Source organism: Cololabis saira, chromosome 20 (assembly GCF_033807715.1).
Source record: "Cololabis saira isolate AMF1-May2022 chromosome 20, fColSai1.1, whole genome shotgun sequence".
Classification (NCBI taxonomy): domain Eukaryota; kingdom Metazoa; phylum Chordata; class Actinopteri; order Beloniformes; family Belonidae; genus Cololabis; species Cololabis saira.
The window spans coordinates 34329728-34353491 of NC_084606.1; the positions used below are offsets into that span (position 1 = coordinate 34329728).

At 44.6% G+C, this 23764-nt stretch overlaps 1 protein-coding gene across 1 annotated transcript in view; it reads left to right on the forward strand.

Annotated features, from left to right (window-relative positions):
* si:ch73-335l21.1 (insulin receptor substrate 1-B) overlaps positions 1–23764 on the forward strand; it is a 77464-nt gene that overhangs the window by 52074 nt on the left and 1626 nt on the right. The window lies entirely within an intron of this gene.

The following is a 23764-nucleotide window of genomic DNA, read 5'->3' on the forward strand; positions in this document are numbered from 1 at the left end:
TCACGGTAAAAACAAGGGAAGGAAGGAAGGAAGGAAGGAAGGAAGGAAGGAAGGAAGGAAGGAAGGAAGGAAGGAAGGAAGGAAGGAAGGAAGGAAGGAAGGAAGGAAGGAAGGAAGGAAGGAAGGAAGGAAGGAAGGAAGGAAGGAAGGAAGGAAGGAAGGAAGGAAGGAAGGAAGGAGAGAGCAGGAGGAAAGAAGGAAGGAAGGAAGGAAGGAAGGAAGGAAGGAAGGAAGGAAGGAAGGAAGGAAGGAAGGAAGGAGAGAGCAGGAGGAAGGAAGGAAGGAAGGAAGGAAGGAAGGAAGGAAAGGGGAGAAGGAAGGGAGAAAACAAGGAAAGGAGGAAGGGAAGAAGGAAGGAGAGAGCGGAAGGAAGGAAGGAAGGAAGGAAGGAAGGAAGGAAGGAAGGAAGGAAGGAAGGAAGGAAGGAAGGAAGGAAGGAAGGGGAAAACAAGGAAAGAAGGAAGGAAGGGAGAAAACAAGGAAAGAAGGAAGGAGAGAGCAGGAGGAAGGAAGGAAGGAATGAAGGAAAGGGGAGAAGCAAGGAAGGAAGGAAAGGGGAGAAGGAAGGGAGAAAACAAGGAAGGGAGAAAAGAGGAAGGGAAGAAGGAAGGAGAGAGCAGGAGGAAGGAAGGAAGGAAGGAAGGAAGGAAGGAAGGAAGGAAGGAAGGAAGGAAGGAAGGAAGGAAGGAAGGGGGAAAACAAGGAAAGAAGGAAGGAAGGGAGAAAACAAGGAAAGAAGGAAGGAGAGAGCAGGAGGAATGAAGGAAAGGGGAGAAGGAAGGAAGGAAGGAAGGAAAGGGGAGAAGGAAGGGAGAAAACAAGGAAGGGAGAAAAGAGGAAGGGAAGAAGGAAGGAGAGAGCAGGAGGAAGGAAGGAAGGAAGGAAGGAAGGAAGGAAGGAAGGAAGGAAGGAAGGAAGGAAGGAAGGAAGGAAGGAAGGAAGGAAGGAAGGAAGGGATCTGAGAGCGAGATAGATTTATAGTTACAAAGGTGGAGTTGAATTGGTATTTTTTTTATCGTCATTTTTATCGTTATCAGGATAAATGCCAGAAATTATCGTGATACATTTTTTAGTCCATACCGCCCATCCCTAGTGTGTGTGTGTGTGTGTGTACAGTATATATAATACAGCTTCATGCTTTCTTTGTGTGTGTGTGTGTGTGTATGTGTTTCCTGTGTGCAGCAGAGTTCATTCACAGCCATGACAAAGGCCAGCCATCACAGTTGCCTCCCTGCCCAGCTCAAACTCTCACCCACACATCTTCTGTTTCCAGAAACTTGCGGTCCACTGACTCAGGCATTAAAAAAAGCAGCAAGTCCGTTTGTTGTCATCTGATTCCAGCATCCATGCCCCCATTTTAGCCACTTTAAATGCCGCTCTTTATTTTTTATTTTTTTGTTTTTGATGTCATCATTTCCTACTTAAAATAGGCCTCCATTTATGTCCATCTATTCAATGTAACGTAATCCATGTAATTAACTCCTCAAAGGGCCATGTCGGTGGTTTTACGTGTTTGATCCTTTTAATGCACGCCACATGCACACTTGCATCATAGATACGCATTTGTAAGCATGTTGATGTGATGACACTTGGCATTATAATGATAGGTTGACTTCTTTCTTTTTTTTTGCCGTTGTATAACGGCAGACTGGATCTGAAATCTATGTACACATGTAGCCGGTATTTTTAAAACAGAATATTTCCCCCCTCCGTTTATAAAATAATTTGTATCCAAATTAATTTCAAAATTAAAAAAAAAAAAACCTTCCACACATAACCGAAGATCTGCATTTTCGACCACATTCATAAGCATTCCAAACCTGTAGAACATCTGTTCCTCCGGCCTTCGGGCCTCCGCGGCGCAGCTTTCCCGGGAGCGGCGTCTCCTTCTCGGGTAACGAACTCGAGTCCCCCCGTGTCCCGCCACGGAGCTGCCGCGTTAAATCGCTGCAGCCCTACGCCGTAGGGTACGGCGTAGGGCTGCGTGTCGCCGCGTACCCTACGCGGCTCTGCGTCAGTGTAACGCAGTAAACGGTGAACAAGAGCAGAGACCATTTATTTAATAAATAGCTTGGAGAACAGATGGTGGATCATCTGTAGTTCTGTAGTAAACAAAGGTCGCACGTTAGACGTCAGAATCAGAGCAGATTTGTTGTTGTTTTGGAGCATAATGTGACGTTTGAAAACGCAAAACTCCGGTTGTATCTGTCTACACGCATCTACGGAGTTTTCAAAAATCTTCACCTTGCCCGGAGTCTTTTTTAAACATTCGTTTATTTGCGTTTTCATGTGGATGACAGGTCAAAACGTAGGAAAATATCTTCGGTTTAGCAGATACCCGGCTACGTGTGTACGGGGCCAAAGTGACTATATGAGCCCTCCAGATCACAGGTGTTCACACCTGGCTGTGGCAGGGTGGAGGAGCAGCCACTCAGGTGATGGGACACAGGTGTGCCCCATCAACCTCTCCACCCTGCCTGCCTTGATAAGAAGGGACTGCACAGCAGCAAAGGGGCGGCTGGCTGAAGGTGCTTGTTCACGTGTGTCTGGTGAAACTGGTGAATAAAGAGTTCTGCACTGAAACCCCGTGTCCTCTCTGTCCCGTCGGTCGGCCCCCGTAGCACTAGCCCTGTTACACTGGCATTAAAATGTATCTGGATCTGACCTTCCTGCTTGAAATGCAAATAAATCCAGCCATCAGTTTCACCTGCTAACAGCACATGTATGTATGTATGTATGTGTACTTTTAATCACCAAAAGCAGAAGACAGCAATAACTAGACCTAACTCGCAGAAAAGTAAGGAAGAAGACAAAAGAAACCAGAGATAAAAAGGTAGAGAAGACTCTCATTTGTAATCTAGTGTAAACGCTGTTGACTAAAGTTTTCGGGTTCAGAGTATGAGAATGTGGACACAAGTATCAAATAAAGTCTCTCAGGATGGATGTTAATGCCAGGCCTGAACAAGCCCGGGAAGATTTCTTTGACCCTTTAACGGCGTGTTTACATGAACCCGCTCACACTCTGTCTTACCCACACTCATACAACCTGATTGAGAATTTAAAACTCCAAAATAGTAAAGTAAAATGTTGTCCCGTCATATGAATTGCTGCTACATTTTTAGGGCTAATGGTTCAGCAAACATTTGCTCCAAGTGTGCAGGATGTGTCAATAACCGACATTAGCAATCATCCTCAGACCAGCTCGCTCTCCTTTTACTCTTGTTTATATTTCCACTTTTGCAATTCAAAGCTAGATATATTCAAAGTTGAGGGATTGAGGGATGAAATGAGGGGAAGAAGCTAAAACTAGAAGGAGATGATTCTTCAGCGTCTGTGGAGACGAGTAGAAGTTGAGCGGGCGTCACTAGCAGAGCCCCCGGAGAGATTGGAGATAAATATTTGCCGTGCACGTTGGCCAACTCGGCTGTCTAGCCCCGGTCACACAAAGACCTACACAGGTACAGACGCTCATCCACACTCGCAGTCGTCCACGCACGCCGGGACAGTCGGGCGGTTTTCATGCCAGCATGTGCATACACTCTCCGACATCGCACTCCAGGTTATTCCCCTCAAACACAGAGCAGCGCCCTTTATAAAATACTATTTAGTAACTTAAACTGAAGAGTTTTTCCACCCCCCCCTATAATGCTGCTCAGGGGAAATTATTGGCTTTCTCTCTATAATATTGTGGTCTTAACTGTAAGATGTAAAGAGCGCTCGGATGACTTGTTGGCGTATAAATATAGCATAAGTGGGCCTAATCAAATCCAGCAGCAGCCGCTGTGGGGCGAAGTGGCAGAAACTGCTCTATTAATTATTACAAAGTTCATCATCAGACTGGAGCAGAGGTCGCCAAATGTCACATGGATGTGCACGCTGATGTACTGCGAAACACAGACAACAAGTGGCAACATTTCCAAACGCAATCCAGAGTCCGAGCAACCCCTCCTTGTGGATTTAAAGATCCAAAGGTTTTTGCGAGTCGTCTTTCTTTTCTGACACTGCAAAAGTGAGGACGTAGGTCAGGCCAGAAACAGAAGCTGTTATTCAGTCTCATGAAAGGTTCCGTCCACTATTGGTCGCAGTGACGGGAAAGTTACGTGCGTGTGAGCGAATAATTAAATGCTATGGGGGAGATGTTTATGCATGTCATCCTTTTTTAGCTGAAACATTACTGCAGGTGACATTCACAGCTGTAAATGTGAGTTAGTGAGGACATAATTTTTGCAGGTGGTTGTTTGCAAAAGTTGAAAAAAAAGAAAAAAAAGGAAGCCCACCTGAGAGAAAAACATTACAGGACTGTCTCAGAAAATTAGAATATTGTGATAAAGTTATTTTATTTTCTGTAATGCAATTAAAAAAAAACTAAAATGTCATACATTCTGGATTCATTATCATCAATAATCCAAATCAAACATTACATTCAAAAGAACAATTAAAGCCTGTATGTTAAGTAAATATAATGAAATATGTTAGTTTAAGTTTGATTGACATACCCATAGACAGCGGTAATTTTATTTATATTTTTAGTTTTTTATTTCACTTAGTAGTTGCGTTTTTTTTTTTTTTTTTTTTTTTTAAGTTATTTGTGAAGTTATTTCTTGGAAAAAGGGGCAGATCAGATAAGATTCTTCTTCTTTCTGCTCCCTTTTCATTCACAATTTAAGAACATTTGTATTTGTATTGAATTGTTTTATTTTTTTGAATGAAATAAAGAATAAAATGAAAATGAAAATACAAATCAACTGAAATATTGCAAGCCTTTTATTATTTTAATATTGCTGATTATGGCTTACAGTTTAAGATTAATATTCCCAGAATATTCTAATTTTTTGAGATAGGATATTTGAGTTTTCTTAAGCTGTAAACCATGATCAGCAATATTAAAATAATAAAAGGCTTGCAATATTTCAGTTGATTTGTAATTAATCCAGAATGTATGACATTTTTGCATTACAGAAAATAAAGGACTTTATCACAATATTCTAATTTTCTGAGACAGTAGTAAGTAAAGTAGTAGGATATCGGAGTATTTGGGCCCAGCTGTATCTCTGTCAGTTGCTGTTTGTTTCGGTTCAGTAACTGGATAGGTTAGGGATCGGTTGTGGTTTGGTCTTAAAGACCAACTCTGATTCATGCTTCTACTAAGCAGCTATGTGCGTAGCCTACTTACAGGAACTAGTGTGTTGTTGCCATTCGTGCTTGTCATTCGTCATTTGTGTCACTGTGTAATTGCAGCAGCAAACGCGAGGTGACTGTGCAGGTTCTCGTCTGCAGCGCTGTAGCCTCCAGTCTACATGGAGCTCAGACACAGCAACGGTGCCAATGAAGCAGATCTCATGCGAGTTGGAGCCGATTAAATGTTCAGCAGCAGTAATTGGTACTTGCATTACAACAACATATTTTCCTACCAGGCCTGAATGCCATAACTAAGTAGTATGTAGTTTTGAAGGAAAACAAAGAAGAAGGAGAAGAATGCTACCGGCCAGATCGATCACATTTCTTGCCATTTGCTCTTAAAGGGGACCTATTATGAAAAACAGGTTTTTTCTTTCTTTAACATATATAAAGTGGTCTCCCCTCAGCCTGCCAACTCAGAGAAGGAGGAAAGCAACCAAATTCTGCAGTGTCTGTACAGCCGGATGATCCGTCCAGTGTGATGTGGATCTACGAGCCGTTCAGATTCTGCTCCCGTCGTTACGTAACCAAAATGCAATTTACAAATAGGTTGGCCTCCGATGCGTGAAACCACGCCCACAGCTAACTCCGCCGGCCGGAGCTTCCGCCATTTTTTCGTAGCGGTGTATCGCGTCATTCAGGCAGCCAATCAGCACAGAGCCTCATTATCATAGCCCCGCCCACTCAGAATCTCACATAGATAATGAGGTTAGAGAATGGGAAGATAACACCGTGTCATAAGTGCATGTGACGTGAGCGAGCGTCAGCAACAAAAACAATTCCATTGCTTTATTTTCTATTGGACTGTCCTAACTGGCTGCGAGCGACGCAGCGCAACGCGGCGTGCTGTTTTGAGCTGGACTTTTGTCGGACGCCCTGCTTCTATTCTCTTCCTGTCGCTTGCGTTGAAAGCCGGTTGAAAGCGCTGTAGGAAACGGTCATTTCAATACAAGAACCTCAATTAAGTGGCAGCTGCTGGAGGGAGATCGCCAGGGAGCTGGAAGGTTCTGCTAAGATAATAAGATAATATATAATGATAATATAATAATAAGATAATATTTCTTTCTGCCACTTTATTGAGGTTTTTGTAGTGAAATGAGGAGGAATCATAGAGATAACTTCTCATTTCAACTAACTGGATCAGCCGTTCCTCATCATGACTGTTTCCTACAGCGCTTTCAACCGGCTTTCAACGCGAGAGGCAGGAAGAAAATAGAAGAACATTTAAATATCACAATATCGAGCTTGTTTTCTGTTTAGAAAGTACAAACGTAGGAAGATTACAAGTATTCACCCATCTTTTACTTGTCTTTTTACTCTTTTAGGAGTTATTTTAGGAGTTTCTTTCAGGAGCGCATGGGCGGGTAGTGCGCTTGCCGGACGCCGTAGGGTCTGCGTTGGTGTAACGCGGAACCAAAAATCAGCCTTTTTAAAAGCGAGTTTCAGCTGTCAACCAAAATAACGTGGGGGGGGGGCATTACGCTTTCAGTGTGGAGCGTCCGAAGCCACGCAGTGCGACGCGACAGTCGGACGCTCGCGTGCAGTTAGGACAGGCTGTAAAGACATGGCTCAGAAGCTGAATTTCTAATTCATTTAGCAAAAACAATCAAAAGCTTGTTTTTAAGACATTCAAAGCCTGTTTAAAATAGGTATTAGATGCCATAATAGGTCCCCTTTAACATGTCTAGACAGGTGGCCAGCGGGGTACATAGGGTTTCTGTTTCACTCAGTGGAGCTTAAACCAAGCTTACCTGAGCTGGTGCATTTACAGGAACAAGGTTCAATATCTTGAGCATCGGTTGATCTACAAAAGTAGTTTGATTCCCGGCTGGCAGAGCTTTTACTGTAAAGGAGGAAAGGGTCATCGTCCGTTCGCTTTGAACGTGGTGACGTTAAAGCAGCACTATGTAACTTTTCCACCTTAATCTAATATTTCATCATCATCATTGTGATGGTACATCAACTTCCAACAGGTTTAATGAACCTCTGTCATGGTCTGAGGGGTCTGTATCGCCTTCACTGGCACTATGTAACTTGGAGATGGATGGTAGGAACCCTTCCACACTACTGGTAAAGCACTACCACTTTTGTCCAAAGGAGCCGCCAAACTCAACAAAAGCTGAAAGTTACATTGTGCTGCTTTAAGTGTTGCTGAACTGAAATGGGGTTTCCGTGCGTCCCGGAGGAAGTTTGGGAATTTTCCATTTTTGATGCGTATAAGCGGGCGAGCGCGGCCAGTCAATTTGTGGCTACACAGCTAATGCTAGCCAATGAAATGGTACGTGTTGGCGGGATCATTTCAAAGTATGAAGCCTTCCCCTCGCAAGCACAAAGAAAGGTGATTGGTTGTTTATGGTGTCACGAACGTTCGCCAGATGCGCCAACTGCAGAACTCTTGTTTTCCCTTCGTGAAAAACTATTGAACAGCAACCTTTTTTTTGTTTTTAGCTTTATTGTCAGCAAAGTTTCATTAAATCAAAATTAGCTGTCGGATTTCAATTTCTGATCTTTTAAAGTGGTTAAAATGGACAGGCTGCGGACTGTTGGTAAACTACTTTTATGAGGACTAGGGATGGGCGATATTTTACCGTTCACGATTTACCGTCAAAAAAATTCCCCACGGTAAGAATTTGTCATCTTGCAGTAAAAATGATAAATTCCCGTTGATGACGTTTTTGTGTAAAGCTGATTGAAGGAAGGAAGGAAGGAAGGAAGGAAGGAAGGAAGGAAGGAAGGAAGGAAGGAAGGAAGGAAGGAAGGAAGGAAGGAAGGAAGGAAGGAAGGAAGGAAGGAAGGAAGGAAGGAAGGAAGGAAGGAAGGAAGGAAGGAAGGAAGGAAGGAAGGAAGGAAGGAAGGAAGGAAGGAAGGAAGGAAGGAAGGAAATGAGCAAGAAAGAAAGAAAGAAATGAGCAAGAAAGAAAGAAAGAAATGAGCAAGAAAGAAAGAAATGTTTCTGAAATGTGGTGATAGATTTATTGTTACAAAGATGGAGTTGAATTGGTATTTTTTTTATCGTTATCGGGATAAATGCCAGAAATGATCGTGATAAACTTTGTAGTCCATACCGCCCATCCCTAGCGAGGACTTCTCGTACGTCCTAAAACGCTCAGATCCCGTTAACAGGTCTGAGCTGGTCTGAGAAGACTGCTGACGCTAAAGACTCCTGACACGGAAAGACGTGCAAAACAAGGGGATTGAGCTTCTGGCTGGACTTTGCTGCTCTGATAAAGTGTAGCAAGAAAAGCCGTGAATGTCTCAACAACAGCAGCAGCAGCTCTGCCACTCAGCTGCCTCTCTCTTCAAGATGGTGCAACAGCTTCTTGTGTTTCACTTTGTTTGTCCATCCGTGGCGGAGAATCGGAGCCGGAGCGAACCGGCCTTCTGGGAAAGGGCCTTACTCCGAAATGAAGACCCCACCTGCTTATCCCATCACTACATATATCACCTCACCCGTGTGTGTGTGTGTGTGTGTGTGTGTGTGGAAGCGTTTAGCGGGGGCCGCCAGCTTGCACAGAAAGTCGCAGAACTGGTGGAGCGATACGATGCACAAACAGAGAAAAATCACTGATTTGTATCAGCAAACACTGAAAAAACAGGAGACTGTGTGGGAGGCGCGGAGAATGAATGAAAGAACGAACATTACCGGAAAAAAAAACACAAAAAACAACCTTGTCAGTCCCTTTTGGCTGCAGGCGTGTGTGTTTTGTCCAGGGGACAGGACATTCTGTGACGGACAGCACAGCGGCCAGCTTATGTTGCACAGAGGTGCCCACTTCACCAACACTGGCATTTCAGCGAAAAGCAGATGCAGCTGTCACTGTCTTTGATCAGCGTATCATCCTGAATGAACGCGCACCCCCTTCTCGTGAGATACTGTGGAAAATGGCTTTTTTGAAAGCCTGACAATGTTTCGTCCTGCAGTATAAGATGTCTGGAGAGATCGGGGAACATCTGTCGGGCACTCTTGCTTTATTATCCGTGGTATTCTGTTCAAAGGTTACGATGCAACGTATGGATAATTGTTCTGAGGCTAGGAATGGGTGATATTTTACCGTTCACGATTTACCGTCAAAACATTCCCCACAGTAAGAATTTGTATCTCGCAGTAAAAACGATAAATTCCCATTTGACGTTTTTGTGTAAAGCTGATTTATGGTTCTGTGTTAAATCAATGCACAACGGGAAGGAAGGAAGGAAGGAAGGAAGGAAGGAAGGAAGGAAGGAAGGAAGGAAGGAAGGAAGGAAGGAAGGAAGGAAGGAAGGAAGGAAGGAAGGAAGGAAGGAAGGAAGGAAGGAAGGAAGGAAGGAAGGAAGGAAGGAAGGAAGGAAGGAAGGAAGGAAGGAAGGAAGGAAGGAAGGAAGGAAGGAAGGAAGAAATGAGCAAGAAAGAAAGAAAAAAATTAGGAAGGAAGGAAGGAAGGAAGGAAGGAAGGGAGGGAGAAAAGAGGAAGGGAAGAAGGGAAAAAAGAAGGAAGGAGGGAAGGAAGGGAAGAAGGGAGAAAAGAAGGAAGGAAGGAAAGAAAGATAAATTCCCATTGATGATGTTTTTGTGTAACAAACATGGCGGATCTGAGAGCAAGATAGATTTATAGTTGAGAAAGTGGAGTTGAATTGATATTTTTTTATCATCATTTTTATCGTTATCGGGATAAATGCCAGAAATGATCGTGATACATTTTTTAGTCCATACCGCCCATCTCTATCTGAGACTCGTCCTTGCGTTTTAACCTGGAGGCCGGGTCGTCCTCTTCAACCTGCCGGCGACCCGGCCTGTAAAACAGGACGGCCCCTTCGCTGGACCGGCTAAAGAACTGGTTGTTCAGATATTGTTCAAGGGCAGGCCGGTCTAAAAATACTCAGATGTGAAGCTGCACATGGGACAGTGGAGTAGATGTCCCACAAATGTGCACCCCTCTCCACACCCCCACCCAGACTCTCTAAAGCTGCTGTGTCTGTCTCTTTCTGTCCCTACACATTCCTGCTCCTCTGTGCGCCCAAACACACCCACTCCGACTTTCCCACTATGTTGCCGCATAGTGACAACAGTCTGAAGCTTCTGGCGTTTTTTTGGCTTTCGCTTGATTAGTTTGTGCAGAAACACCCTGACAAATTTCTAAAAAGGATGGGTTAACCTTTTTAGATGTCACACCCTCACACTTTAACCACATTTATCCATCAAGATTTCCTGTAGGACTGTTCCAGCCTCTTTGCATAGCTGTCGCAGCTCCCGGGAGGGTGATTGACAGCGGCAGAATTAAAGGCTGGATACTGTGGGTGTGAAAGTGTAATAAGTGTGCACGCTGCTCGTCTTTCAGCGCCTCAGTCTCTACTACGAGGTTGTCATGTAATGGATGAACGTTTGCAGCTGAATCTAAAAGGGAGACGTACCACGCTCGATGTTTATAACAAGGATGTTTAAAGAGACAATAAGCGTGACAGTTGTCAGATTGTCGTCTAAATCGCCTACTAATATCTGTCAGTCAAGTTGTTTCAAGAGTTCTCACCCAGCCCCGCTCGTGGTCTGGTAGCTCGTCGGCTACTGAATGACTCAGCATTGTTATTAATGACACGAACAACTTCATCATATATGATTAACAAGGGACAGACATCGACAACAGACCTCTATGTCTGCTGCTTCTTCACGACGGCCACAACGTAAATCACTGAGTCATTCACTCGCCAATGAGCTGCTAGACCTCGACTACGACTGCAGATTCAGATTGACACGGCAGTGATTTGACCCCCGTTTCAGAGTTAAAGCCACAAGAAGAGACTGCAGAACTGAGAAAGTTGGAAAGACTTTGGATTTGGGTCCATGTACTTTGTGGCCATCCGTTTTTTGTTTTGAAATTACAAAATAAAAATAGAGATATAGTCCGTTTCCGGGCCGCTCGGTGGCGCAGTGGGTTAAGCGGCGGCTCATATACTGAGGCTACAGTCCTCCTGCAGCGGTCGCGGGTTCGAATCCAGCCCGCGCACCTTTGCTGCGTGTCTTCCCCGTTCTCTCTCTACCCCTTTCCAGTCTGCATCTCAATAAAGGGCCACTAGAGCCCAAAAAAAAAAAAGAGAGATATAGTCCGTTTCCCATCTTTTGTTTTGATAATAAAAAACGGAAAACGGATCGTTATCCATTATCCGTTATCCGATTTCATTGATGTGTTTGAAAATCGAAATTGGGAATTAAAACTCTGGAATGGAAAACTCTTTTCTCTATTTCCTATTCGTTTCCAACGGGGGGGGGGGGGGGCAGTATGTTAGAGTTTAGTTTATGTTATTGATTGGACGCTGCTTTCTTTTGGACGCTGCAGCTTAACGGACTGTCACGACATCACTGCAGTTTCATGACGGAGTGAAGACAGATTACAGATTAAACTCATGTTTCACTCCCAGGTTTCATATTTGATTTATTTTCTGTTTCAACATTAAAAAAATCTAAAACTGTTAATTTTCAATCTGATGAACAAAAGAACCAGAAACAACTTTCTTCATTTATTACTGCGCATGTGCAATCCCCCCATTTGTCCAATCCTTGTTTTCAGGATCCTTGGAAACCAATAGGAAATAGAGAAAAGAGTTTTCCACTCGCTGTTTTAATTCCCAATTTCGATTTTCAAACACACAATGAAATCGGATAACGGATAACGATCCGTTTTCCGTTTTTTATTATCAAAACCAAAGATGGGGAACGGATTACCGTATTTTCGCGACCATAAGGCGCACATTTTTTTTTTTTTTTTTTTTTTAAATGTGCCGGGCGCCTTTTGAAACGGTGCGCCGTGTCTATTACCTGAATTACGGTAATGTAAGGCCGGCCACCATGAGAACGGTAAAGGGAGAAGGGGGCGGGTGAAGCCCCCGTGAGTTGCGACGTGAATGAGACTCCACTGAGCTGTTTAATGCGAAACAGATGATGAAAACTTTTAAGGATTTGCTTGATGTGTAAAGTGAAATAAAATACAATCAAACTAAGTTTTGCTCCGCTCTATTTAAATAAGCACACTTGTGTGTGTGTGTGTTCTGCAGCGCGCGTGTGTTTTGCATGTCGGGAACCGAGGAAGCACCTGCCGTGGGTTTGCGGGGTCCGATCGCCGCATCCCCGGTGACTTTCCCCGGTTAAAGCAGCGGCTGGAGCAGCGCGGTGATACGCGCTGCTGCAGCCGACTTCCTGGTTCCCCAAGCGGTCCGATCACCTGGTTCCTGGCCGCTTTACGAGAAGGGATTTCTGGGGTCTGTCTCAGGTCAGATCAGCTTCACCCTCCGAAATTTGCAGCCAAATCTGTCGGTTACAAACCCGGTACCGGATCCCGACATGCGCGTGTGTGTTCGCGGCGCGACACACACTTACTGGTTTATGTGGCGCTGGCCTGGCGCAGCTGATGGACAGAAACTGTGGTGATTTTTAAAAGAAAAACTTTGCATAAGACATTTCCAGCCGGAGTCATTATAAGGGTGAATGAAAAGAGGGGGCTGGATGAAGGGATGATGATCAAGAAGCCGAGACAGGTCTGGAAATTCTGACTGGCGCAGCTGAATTAACGGAGCTCCTGTCAGATAAAACCCGGTACCGGATCCCCGACAGCGCGTGTGTGAGCGGGTCCAGCGCGGGGGACCCGGGACGCGGGACCCGGGACCGCCGCGGGACCAGCGCGGGGGGGGGGGGGGGGGGGGGGGCGGAGCGGGACCCGGGACCCGGGTCCCGGGTCCCCCGCGCTGGACCCGCTCACACACGCGCTGTCGGGGATCCGGTACCGGGTTTTATCTGACAGGAGCTCCGTTAATTCAGCTGCGCCAGTCAGAATTTCCAGACCTGTCTCGGCTTCTTGATCATCATCCCTTCATCCAGCCCCCTCTTTTCATTCACCCTTATAATGACTCCGGCTGGAAATGTCTTATGCAAAGTTTTTCTTTTAAAAATCCCGGTCCAGCGCGGGGGAGCAGACGGGGAGAGAACCCGGTCCAGCGCGAGGGAGCAGACGGGGAGCGGGACCCGGGACCGCCGCGGTCGGGATTTTTAAAAGAAAAGCGTTCCCTAAAGAGACTTTTCCAGCCAGAGTGAAATGAAAAGGGCTGGATGGATGAGGAGATGATCAGTGGCTGAGACAGGTTTATGTGCAGCAACCCGGTGGTTTTTTTTAATTCTTTAATGCAGAAACAGAATATGAACCTTTGAAGGGTTTGATTGATGTGAAAAGTGAAATAAAATATCAAACTAAGTTTTGCTTCCGCTGTATTTTTAGCGCGTGTGTGTTTTGCAGCGCGCCCGTGTGCAGCTCCGTCTCCGTAGACGGCGCCTTTTGGGTCGGTGCGCCATATGTGTGTTTTAAAACCAAAAATGACACACAAAACTGAGGGTGCGCCTTTCCACACAGTGCGCCATATGGTCGCGAAAATACGGTATTTTGGATTATTTCTCTATTTTTATTTTGTAATTTCAAAACAAAAAATGGATGGCCGCGAAGTACACGGACCGATTTGGATCCTCAGATTTTAGGTTTTGGCGCTGACTTGCCGCCACACAGCAGTGTGACCTTTTAGTTTAACACCTGTTGCCCCGCTGCACCACCTTGGGAGGGGGTTGTAGAGGCCCGACAGTGGGGAAATGAATGAGTGTATTGTCAATCGGCATTGCAGAAGGGCCTAACGGGGCACGAGGACGGCTGCAAACTGTGCAGACGGCCACATTGGCTTTTTGAAAGCACATATTTGGGCGGGGAGGGGGGGCTCTTCTGTGACATCACTCCGAATGCACAGCAGTAGAGTGGAGAGCGAATGAACAGGGGACCTCTTGTGCCTCTTTATATCGCAATCCCTGTGTGGAAGTGGCAGTAACTTGCACCACTTTTGTCTATTTCATAAAAAATGTTCCTAAAGGTTTTGCAAACATCAAAGGCCTCTTGTGTCCAAATCTGTTTCGGATAAACAGTTTTATTAACTACTGAAATTGCAGCATAATTAAACACACATGTAAATGACATCTTCAGCGATTGGTGTGTTCCGCTTAACCTTTTACGATTAATTCAATTTAATCATCTTAACTTTGATTCCTGGCCAAGCGGATGTTCGTACCCAACGTTCAGCACATGAACTTGATTTAACTTGCCGGATTTTTCCGAAGCTCAGGAATGCATCTTCAAGTGGTATTCATTTTGGAAAGATCTGCTTACTTTCTATCTCCACCGAGGAAGTAACGGGAGATTTTCTCCTGGCTTTATTACCCAAAGCAAAGATGAAATCAGTAGTTTCCTTTCCGTACCTCCGTCCAGCCTGTAACGTGGGTGTGATCTGCACCTGGGCATCACGGAGGTGAGAGGACTTCTGCCAAAGCATTTGTGTGAAACGTGGAATATGAATCATGTTTCAGCAGAAATGTGACATTTGGAGCACGATTAGCTGTTCCGACCTGGACAGCGGTGCTGTGGGGATCTGGAAACTGGGGCACCGCTGTCAGTCCCTGCTCCCGTTGTGAAATCGAGCGGGCCGCAGCTGCCGTTTCTCCGTGAAGAAACAGATTACAGAGTCTTTACAACCACCCTTCCCGTCTTCGGATACCCTGACATGGATTTTTGGGTGGAGTATCTTTCTAAGATGTGCAGTTTTATGACTAACAAATAGCTGCTGTCAAGAGAGGCACCGTGGGCAGAGTGCAAACAAATCCTCAAGACTGACAGACTCGCTGGCGTCGGAAGAAGACATTAAATGAGGTGACATGGGGAGCTGTGCTGCTGCTTCAGTCTTCCCGTAGCCGTCCTGGCGTTGGATCGCAGCTCATGTTGCACTGTTGTACCTCTTTCCCACTTCCTTCTTGAAGATAGACAGTTAAAGCAGAAGATAGACAGTTAAAGCAGCACTTTTCCACCCTAATCTAATATTTCCAGAGTCATTGTGATGGTACATCAACTTCCAACAGGTTTAATGAACCTCTGTCATGGTCTGAGGGGTCTGTATCACCTTCACTGGCACTATGTAACTTTGAGGAGCATGGTAGGAACCCTGCCACACTAAGGCCCTGTTTCCACGGAGCAAAAACGGGGGCGTTTTCATGCGTTTTGGCCGTTCGTTTACACGAAAACGGAGCTCAAAGTCACCAAAAACGATAATTTCTGAAAACTCCGGCCAAAGTGGAGATTTTCAAAAACTCAGTTTTTACGTTTGCTTGTAAACGGAGGGAAACAGAGATTTAGGCTTCAGAACGTCACATTATGCAACAGAAGCGTCACCAGCATCATTTGTGCGACCTGTGTTTACAGTTTGTTTGGCCACCGTCAATATTTTCTTGTATTTGACCTGTTTTTATATTCTAAAGTCACACTTAAAAGTAACTCCACTTCTCTGTCACTCCAAACCAAAGACTCTCGTTCCGTCTTGGAAGTAACTGGCAGTCAAGGCTGATTTATGGTTCCGCGTTACACCAACGCAGAGCCTACGGTGTAGGGTACGCGGCGACGTGCACCGTACGTAGGCTACGCCGTCGATTTAACGCGGAACCATATTATTCAGGCTTCACACGTGTCATTTGTTGACGTTTTTTCCAGGATTGTGATTGGCTAGCATGACTTTATGCTTCTCGTTACACTGCCCCCTGCAGGTTTGGATGCTCATAGCACCTTAACAGCCTATTTATGCGGGTTCGTGTAAACGAGGATATTTTTCAAAACGTAGAGGGGGAAATATCCGTTTTTGTAAATACCCGGCTATGTGGAAACGTGGCCTAAAAAACTACACATTTTTACGTCTTTGACTGCTTTACGGCATACGTCACTTCCCCCTCCTTCCCGATTCGTAGTCCAGACCAAAGCTGGGCGTGGCGTGGAGCGCAGAGCTCAGCAGAAGCTGGTATCATGGCCGAAGCAGCGGAAAAAACGAAGAAAATAAAAGTTTTATCGGAGGAGGCGAAAAAAGAAAGCGGGAGAGTAACAAGCTAAATGCCCGGAAGAAAAATAAAATGCCCGGACAAGAATAAACATTGTCCCGGCGTTCACTCGCTGGCGTGAGCTGAAAGACGAGGAGGGATGTCCGACAAGAGAGACAGAATTGTTATGATACAAATGTAAATGTAGAGTTCTATGTTCAATAAGAATCAAAATTAGAATGTTTTCACATACAGGGGATTCGTCTTGGGTTCTAGTATTTTTCCTGAGAACTGTAAAATTGTGCAGGGCTGATCTGCAAAATATAAGAAATGTGCATTCAGTTATTCACAGGTTATAAAGTATTTTTTTATTTTGTCAGTAAGTATGTTGGACTACTAATTTATGACGAAGTCCCTCTAAAAAACGTGACAGGAAAAAGGTGCAGAGCGTATGAGTTTGTAGGGCGCATTATCTTGCCGAAACAACTTAATAAAACCAAGTTGAACTTAGTGATTTTCAACATCGTCATATTATATTGTTTAGCCAAAAATAGATACATTACCTGCAAACGACCGCTGAAAACAGAAAAGTAGTTTTGAAAGTCCGTCTTATTTCATTCACTATCAAAACAAATGCAGCGACAGGGACAGGAGTTCTCCGGCAGTACGCGCTGGTGCTCATGGGAAATGTAGTGTTCTTTCTGGTAAAGCACTACCGCTTTTGTCCAAAGGAGCCGCCAAACACAACAAAAGCTGAAAGTTACATTGTGCTGCTTTAAACGGGCCCAAGTGTAATAATGAGAGCTAAAGTCGCTAGATAGAATATTACTGCCATTGTGGAAAAATGTGGGAATTTCAAAGCTTTTTCATCATACTTAAAATGTTATCAAACTATTTTTTCTTCATAGGAGACGCACAAAGAGTTCTCAGATGGTAGTTTGCTTCCTGCCTGAATGCAAAGCACAAATTGGCATATAAATCAATAACTGGTATGTTCTGCCACAGGGTTTAGGAGAAATGAATTTAGGTCTTTTTCCACGTGAAGCTTTTCCTCTCCACAAATGCATCCGGTGCATCCCAACGTGGCCGATTGTTTCTCCTCCCCTGCGAGCTATTTTCATTAGTTACCACCGTATGACGGAGCACACGGCCTTTAGCGTGGGTCTGGTCCCATTTCCTTTGAGATAAAATATAATTTAATCCAACCCAGCTGACCTGTGGACTGGGTGAGTCACATTGTGCTGCCCGGACCCGCCCGGTGTCCTGTGGGCGCTGCGGCAGCGAGGAAATGACAGACCGACACACTCCATTTACCACCACAGAACCGGGTGGCTTTCAATTTTAGGCAGAGCTCGATTGAGACATCACACAGACCCAAACTCCCCTCCTTAGACACAAACACACACACACACACACACACACTAGAGCAGCCGGGGATCAGTAAAAGTAAACGACCAGGCGCTAAGGCCGTGTCCCAACACTCCCCCTAGCTCTCGTTTTCATCACTACCCCCAAATTTTGCGCGTTCCCGTGAGGCTAGTGGTGTCCCAATTCCTCTTTCCACCTAGATCAGGGGTCGGCAACCCGCGGCTCCAGAGCCGCATGCGGCTCTTTAGTGCATACCTAGTGGCTCCTGGAGCTTTTTCAAAAATGTTTTTTCTTTTTTGTCCTTTTTTTCTTCTTTTTTTTCTTTTTTTCCTTTTTTTTCTTCTTTTTTTCTATTTTTTCTCTATTTTTTCTCTATTTTTCTTCTTTTTTTCCTTTTTTTCTCTTTTTTTCTTCCTTTTTCCTTTCCTTTTTAATCTCGACATTTCGACTTTTTTCTCTAAATTTTGACTTTTTTCTCAACATTTCGACTTTTTCTCGACATTTCAACTTTTTTCACGAAACTTTGACTATTTCCTCGACATTTCGACTTTTTTTCGACATTTCGACTTTTTTCTCGAAGTGCATAATGAAAAGAAAAATCTTCCCCCAGTTATAACTAATATAGTACAGCAGTAGTATACATGGCTCTTTCAACATTTTGGGTTGCCGACCCCAGACCTAGGGGGAGTGGAGAAAACGAGGGGTAGTGGCTATGAATTGTCCCTACGGAGCGAGGGTTTTGCGATCCTCACTAGTTTTCTAGGGACAAAAAAATTTCCCAGAATGCTTTTCGTCGTCATTTGCGGACTGAATCAAAAAAAAAAAAAACATGGCGGACATTTCTTATTTTTTAGTGAATAAAATCAATATTTTTAGTTAGTTTCTGCATAAAAATGAGTTTTGATTACATTTCTAGCGAGAAATATATATTTTACTTTCATAATATTCACTTAGTGAATGTACATTAATCACTTTTTTGCCTGTTTTTTGCAACCTCGCCAGAATAAAGGCTGATTTATGGTTCCGCGCGCCGTACGGTGCGCGTCGCCGCGTAACCTACGCCGTAGGCTCTGCGTCGATTTAACGCGGAACCATAAATCAGCTCCCGAAGCCGGCAGGCAGAAATCCCGAAATTTTCGGATCAAATTTCTTAACAGGCGTTAGTTGGATAAACTAAGTCCAGGTTGGGGATCTTAACGGTTACTTTTATGCCTGAAAAAATATTAAAACTTAATAAAGTGGCATATTAACAGCGCTACAGCTGAAATTAAAACAGCTTTTGGCTCTCAGCTTCCTGATTTTAGGGGTGGTGCTGAAAGTAGGAGTAGGGGGAGTATTGGGACAGGACCCTCGGAAGATTACAAGTGCCATAAAATCTGTCCCTTCTTTTTTAGGGGTAGTGAAGAAAAGAAGGGCAAGTGAAGAAAAGTAGGGGGGGTATTGGGATTGGGCCAAACTCCAGAGGAAGATGGCTTCGTTTAACCTCTGGACATAAATGAGGGAAAGTGGAAATGACACACACACGCAGTCACACAGTCGCCACCGCTGGCGTCATTATTAAATCGATTTGCTCACAGATGGAGAAACAATACGAGAAAAAATGAACGAGATCAATGTAGGAAGCGCTCGGGGCCGGGTCAGAGCGATGGATACGGTCGCCGAGGGAAAAGCGAGGAGCCAGTATTTGATTAGCGGGGCCAAAAGAGGAAACATTTAATTGCAGCATGTGGATCAGTACATTAGGGTGAGACAGTGAACAGTTGTTGAGCTTTTTTTATTACGAGCATCATTTTCTCCCGTCTGCGTTGGAGAAATGTCTTCTTTTTTTTTATGTGACTGTCATCATGATTATAGCGTTTCCCTCTCTGCTGCTCGGTGCGTCTGGAGTCGGGAGCTCGCTCGTCTGCGGCGGAATACCAGTGAATCCTCGGCCTGGACGGCTTGTTATTGTTGCAGCTTTTCAAGCCGCGCGGCTGAAGGAGGGAGCTCTGCTCTTTAGGCCACCGGCTGGCGGCCACCGTCTGTGCTGACGGGGGGGACGGCGGGGGGGACTAAATATAGCCCACTGCACCAGGAAGAAGTCGAACAGGGGGGGGAGAGAGGGAGGCGCGTAAATATAGAGCACCCTTTTGCAATTAGAGAGTGGAGCATTGCTGGGAAATTTTCAGGCGAGGAGTGCAGGGAACTCTCTCTGAGCCGGCTCTGTTCGGCGGCTCTGTGATGTCGAGAGTTTGGCCGTAGGCAGCCAGAGTTCCTGCTGCATGACTCATCGCCTCTGACAGAAAGCAAGCCCGTCTGAAGAGCTTTCACTTAACTTTATGATCCTCATAAAGCCTCGTTGCAGTTCAAGCTGTGGAAATTGCCGTTCTGCATTTTGTGTTCAAACTTTGATCAACTCTTTCAGCGCTCGTGACCGACGCCGAGCATATTCTAGTTAACTTACAAGGTATTAATCTGAGCACGACTTGATCTCTGAGTTCCTGCAACGCTTTCACTGATTCACATTTGTTAAATGAGGCGAGGTGACAGATTGTTACATGGATAGAGTTGAATTTCAAGTCATTTTACATTCTTAAACCCCCTAATTAGGTTCAAGCAGTCAGCAGTAAACATTTGGTAGCTGCACAGGATACATAAAGTTCGACATGGTAAATAATACGTTAGACGTGATGCTGAACCGGAGAGTTCACCAAAGAATTGGTGTCAGGATTATCTCTGCTCTGCACTTGAGCAGTTTGCAGCCAGCTGTTGAATGATGAAGGTGAGAATCAGTGCAGCTAAAGGCCGATTAACACCTTGGGTGGTGTTTAAGTACACATCGACACAACACAGAACTTTTATACGGAGCCGCCGAGCCAACGACGTTCCCTTCGCCCCAAGTTGATGAAGAAGCATCAGCGAGGCTTAAAGCCGAGGACACACCAACCCGACGTCGCCCGCTGTCGGCCGACTGCTGTGTCGCCTGGCATCGCCTGTGTCGGGTTGGGTCGGGCTCAAAAGACACACCGCAAAGACGACACCCAACGGCCGACTAGCACGTACGTTCTGCGCAGTCTGCCGCCGGTCCGGGGGCGCAGCAGCAGCAGCTCACGTACAGACGTGATCGCCAGGTCAACCTGCCGTCGTCCCGGGGAGAAACCTGCAGCTCTGTGGAGAATTACCCCTGGCTGAAATAAATCATTTAGGAAGATAAATGTTGGTTTAATAGATGAAATCTAACAGTTGTAGCTACGCCTGTTAAGAAATTTGCTCCGAAAATTTCGGGATTTCTGCCTGCCGGCTCGGGAGCTGATGTATCGTTCCACGTTAAATCAACGCAGAGCCTACGGTGTAGGGTACGGCGTAGGGTACGGCGTAGGGTACGGCGTAGGGTACGGCGTTGGTGTAACGCAGAACCATAAATCAGCCTTTATTCTGGCGAGGTTTGAAAAAGACTTCGCAACAACGGGAAAGCGAGTGATTATATACATTCACTGAGTGAATGTTATGAAAGTTAAATATATATTTCTCGCTGGAAATGTAATCAAAACGCATTTATGCAGAAACTAACTCAAAATATTGATTTTATTCACTAAAAAATAAGAAATGTCCGCCATGTTTTTTTTTTGATTCAGTCCGCAAATGACGACGAAAAGCATTCTGGGAAATTCTGGGAACAGCCAATCACAGAGTGAGCTGTTGACCGATGTCCCGACGCCGATTCGACATGTCGAGGTGTCGCCTTAACTGTCTGGAGTAATGTGGGCCCTGCACTCGTCTATTGTGGTGAAGCGAGAACGGAGCCAAGAGGCAATGATCTCCGTTTCGCCTGCTGTCATACTTCTTTCTGACGGAATGAGATTACAGATGCAACCGGCTGAAATTAGTTTCCCCCGCAGAGAGTCTGCACGCTCCCTCGATGGAGGGGGAGAAGCTCAGTCATTTGGAAGGATTGGGAAGAAGGTGCGGCTCCTTCACATTCGGAGGAGCCAGTTGAGGTGGTTTTTTGTTTTTTTGCATTCAATCAGATGCTTCCTGGAGGTGTTTGAGGAATCCAGGGTTAGACCCAGGACACGCCGGACAGGTTATGTCTCTCAGGTGGCTTTTGACCCCCTCATATTCCCCTAGACCAGGGTTCGGCAACCTGTGGCTCTAGAGCCGCATGCGGCTCTTTAGCGCCGCCCTAGTGGCTCCTGGAGCTTTTTCAAAAATGTCTGATCTTTTTTCTTCTTTTCTTCTTTTTTTCCTTTTTTTCTCTTTTTTTCTTCCTTTTTCCTTTTTTAATCTCAACATTTTGACTTTTTTCTCAACATTTCGACTTTTTTCTCGACATTTCAACTTTTTTCTCAAGATTATACTTCAACATTAATCTCGACTTTTCGGCTTTTTTTCTCAACATTTCGACTTTTTTCTCGACATTTCGACTTTTTTCTTGAGATTGTACTTCAACATTAATCTCGACTTTTTTCTCAACATTTTGACTATTTCCTCGACATTTCGACTTTTTTCTCGACATTTCGACTTTTTTCTCGACATTTCGCCTCTTGCCATTTGCCTTCATTCTAAAGCTTATACAAGACTTTTCATTTTTTGCGACTCCAGACATATTTGTTTTTTGTGTTTTTGGTCCAATATGGCTCTTTCAACATGTTGGGTTGCCGACCCCTGCTATAGACGAGCTGGAGGAGCTGGTATGAGAAAGGGGAGGTGTGGAGCTTAAGCAGAGCTTAAAGCATGGATGGATGGAAGGATGAAAGGATGGATGGCTTTTATTTGAGCTCCATTTCTTTTGACGCAGTTGCACATTACCATGGAGGTATGATCATGCCTCCTGCTGAACCGTGGTGATCAACAACCACCGTGTCAGGCTGACAGAGACCGGAGTCAAGCGCTCTAAAATTGCACAGCTGTACTAAACAGACAGATGGCTGCACGACACCACGTGACTGCACTTTTGCCTCTGCGCCGGAGCCAAATTATCATAAAGTCTGCAGCCCCTCTAATCCCATCAACTGCATGAACATTACCGAGGGGAAACTGTTCAGTCTTTGACTTATTGAAGCCGTGGCTCGGTCATAGGTACGTGTGCGCTCACATGTTCAACATGTGCACACACACACACACACACACACAGAGACGTGTCATCAGATCTGGAACCCTGCTCCATCTCGCGCTGGCAGACGCTCAAAGCCACAGTTGTGTGTGATCCAGTAGCAGTAGGTGTCCTCAACGTCTTCCTCCCCGCTGTTCCCTTCATTGCTCTCTTCCTGTCTGAATACGAGTCTGTTTCCAGACCATTTGACCCTATACTGTACTCATGCTTTCTGTTTTGGGGTTACTGTGTGCCTGAGTAGATACAAAGAATGAATGAATGAATGGTTTATTTCGGACAGAATACATTGAGACATTTACATGTTCATTGCACAAATAAAATAAAAGGTAAATAGAAATGTCCGAAAAAGGAGTAGGCTGAAGCCAAGGGCTTATTCTAGCCTATCCTGTGCAGTGTATAACATTCACACAATATGGCATCCGGTGCATGATAATACACAAATAAGAAAATAAATATATAAAAAGAAAACAAAGAGAAACTGTCATTGCATTATGTTATATAAAAATAGTAATACCAATAATGCAAAAAGGGGTATATAGTGGTGCTATATTCATGTTAATCTATAATAGGCTATACCAGGGGTCGGCAACCCAAAATGTTTTAGAGCCGTATTGGACCAAAAACACCAAAAACAAATATGTCTGGCGCCGCAAAAAATGAAAAGTCTTGTATAAACCTTAGAATGAAGGCAACACATGCTGCATGTTTCTATATTAGTTAGAACTGGGGGAAGATTTCTTTTTTCATTATGCACTTTGAGAAAAAAGTCGAAATGTCGAGAAAAAAGTCGAAATTTCAAGAAAATATTCAAAATTTCGTGAAAAACGTCAAAATGTTGAGATTAAAAAGGAAAGGAAAAAGAAAGAAAAAAGAAGAAAAAACGGAAAAAAAAGGAAATGTCGAGAAAAAAGTTGAAATGGGACAAAGGAAGAAAAAAAGAAGAAAAAAAGAAAGAAAGAGGAAAAAGAAGAAAAGAAAGAAAGAAAGAAAAAAGAAAAAAAAGAAGGAAAAAAAAAGGTCAAACATTTTTGAAAAAGCTCCAGGAGCCACTAGGGCGGCGCTAAAGCGCCACATGCGGCTTTATATTTAAACATTTTTTTGAAAACATTGAGGTACACATTCTTAAATCCTTATCACAGCAATTCCACAATTTGACACCTTTCACGGAAACAGTTTTCTTTACTTTTGGTTCTTCCCCATGCCTTCTTAAACATACCTGTGTTCCTCAGTTCATATTTACTCTTGTGGATTTGGAACGGCCTCTGAGAACATCTTGG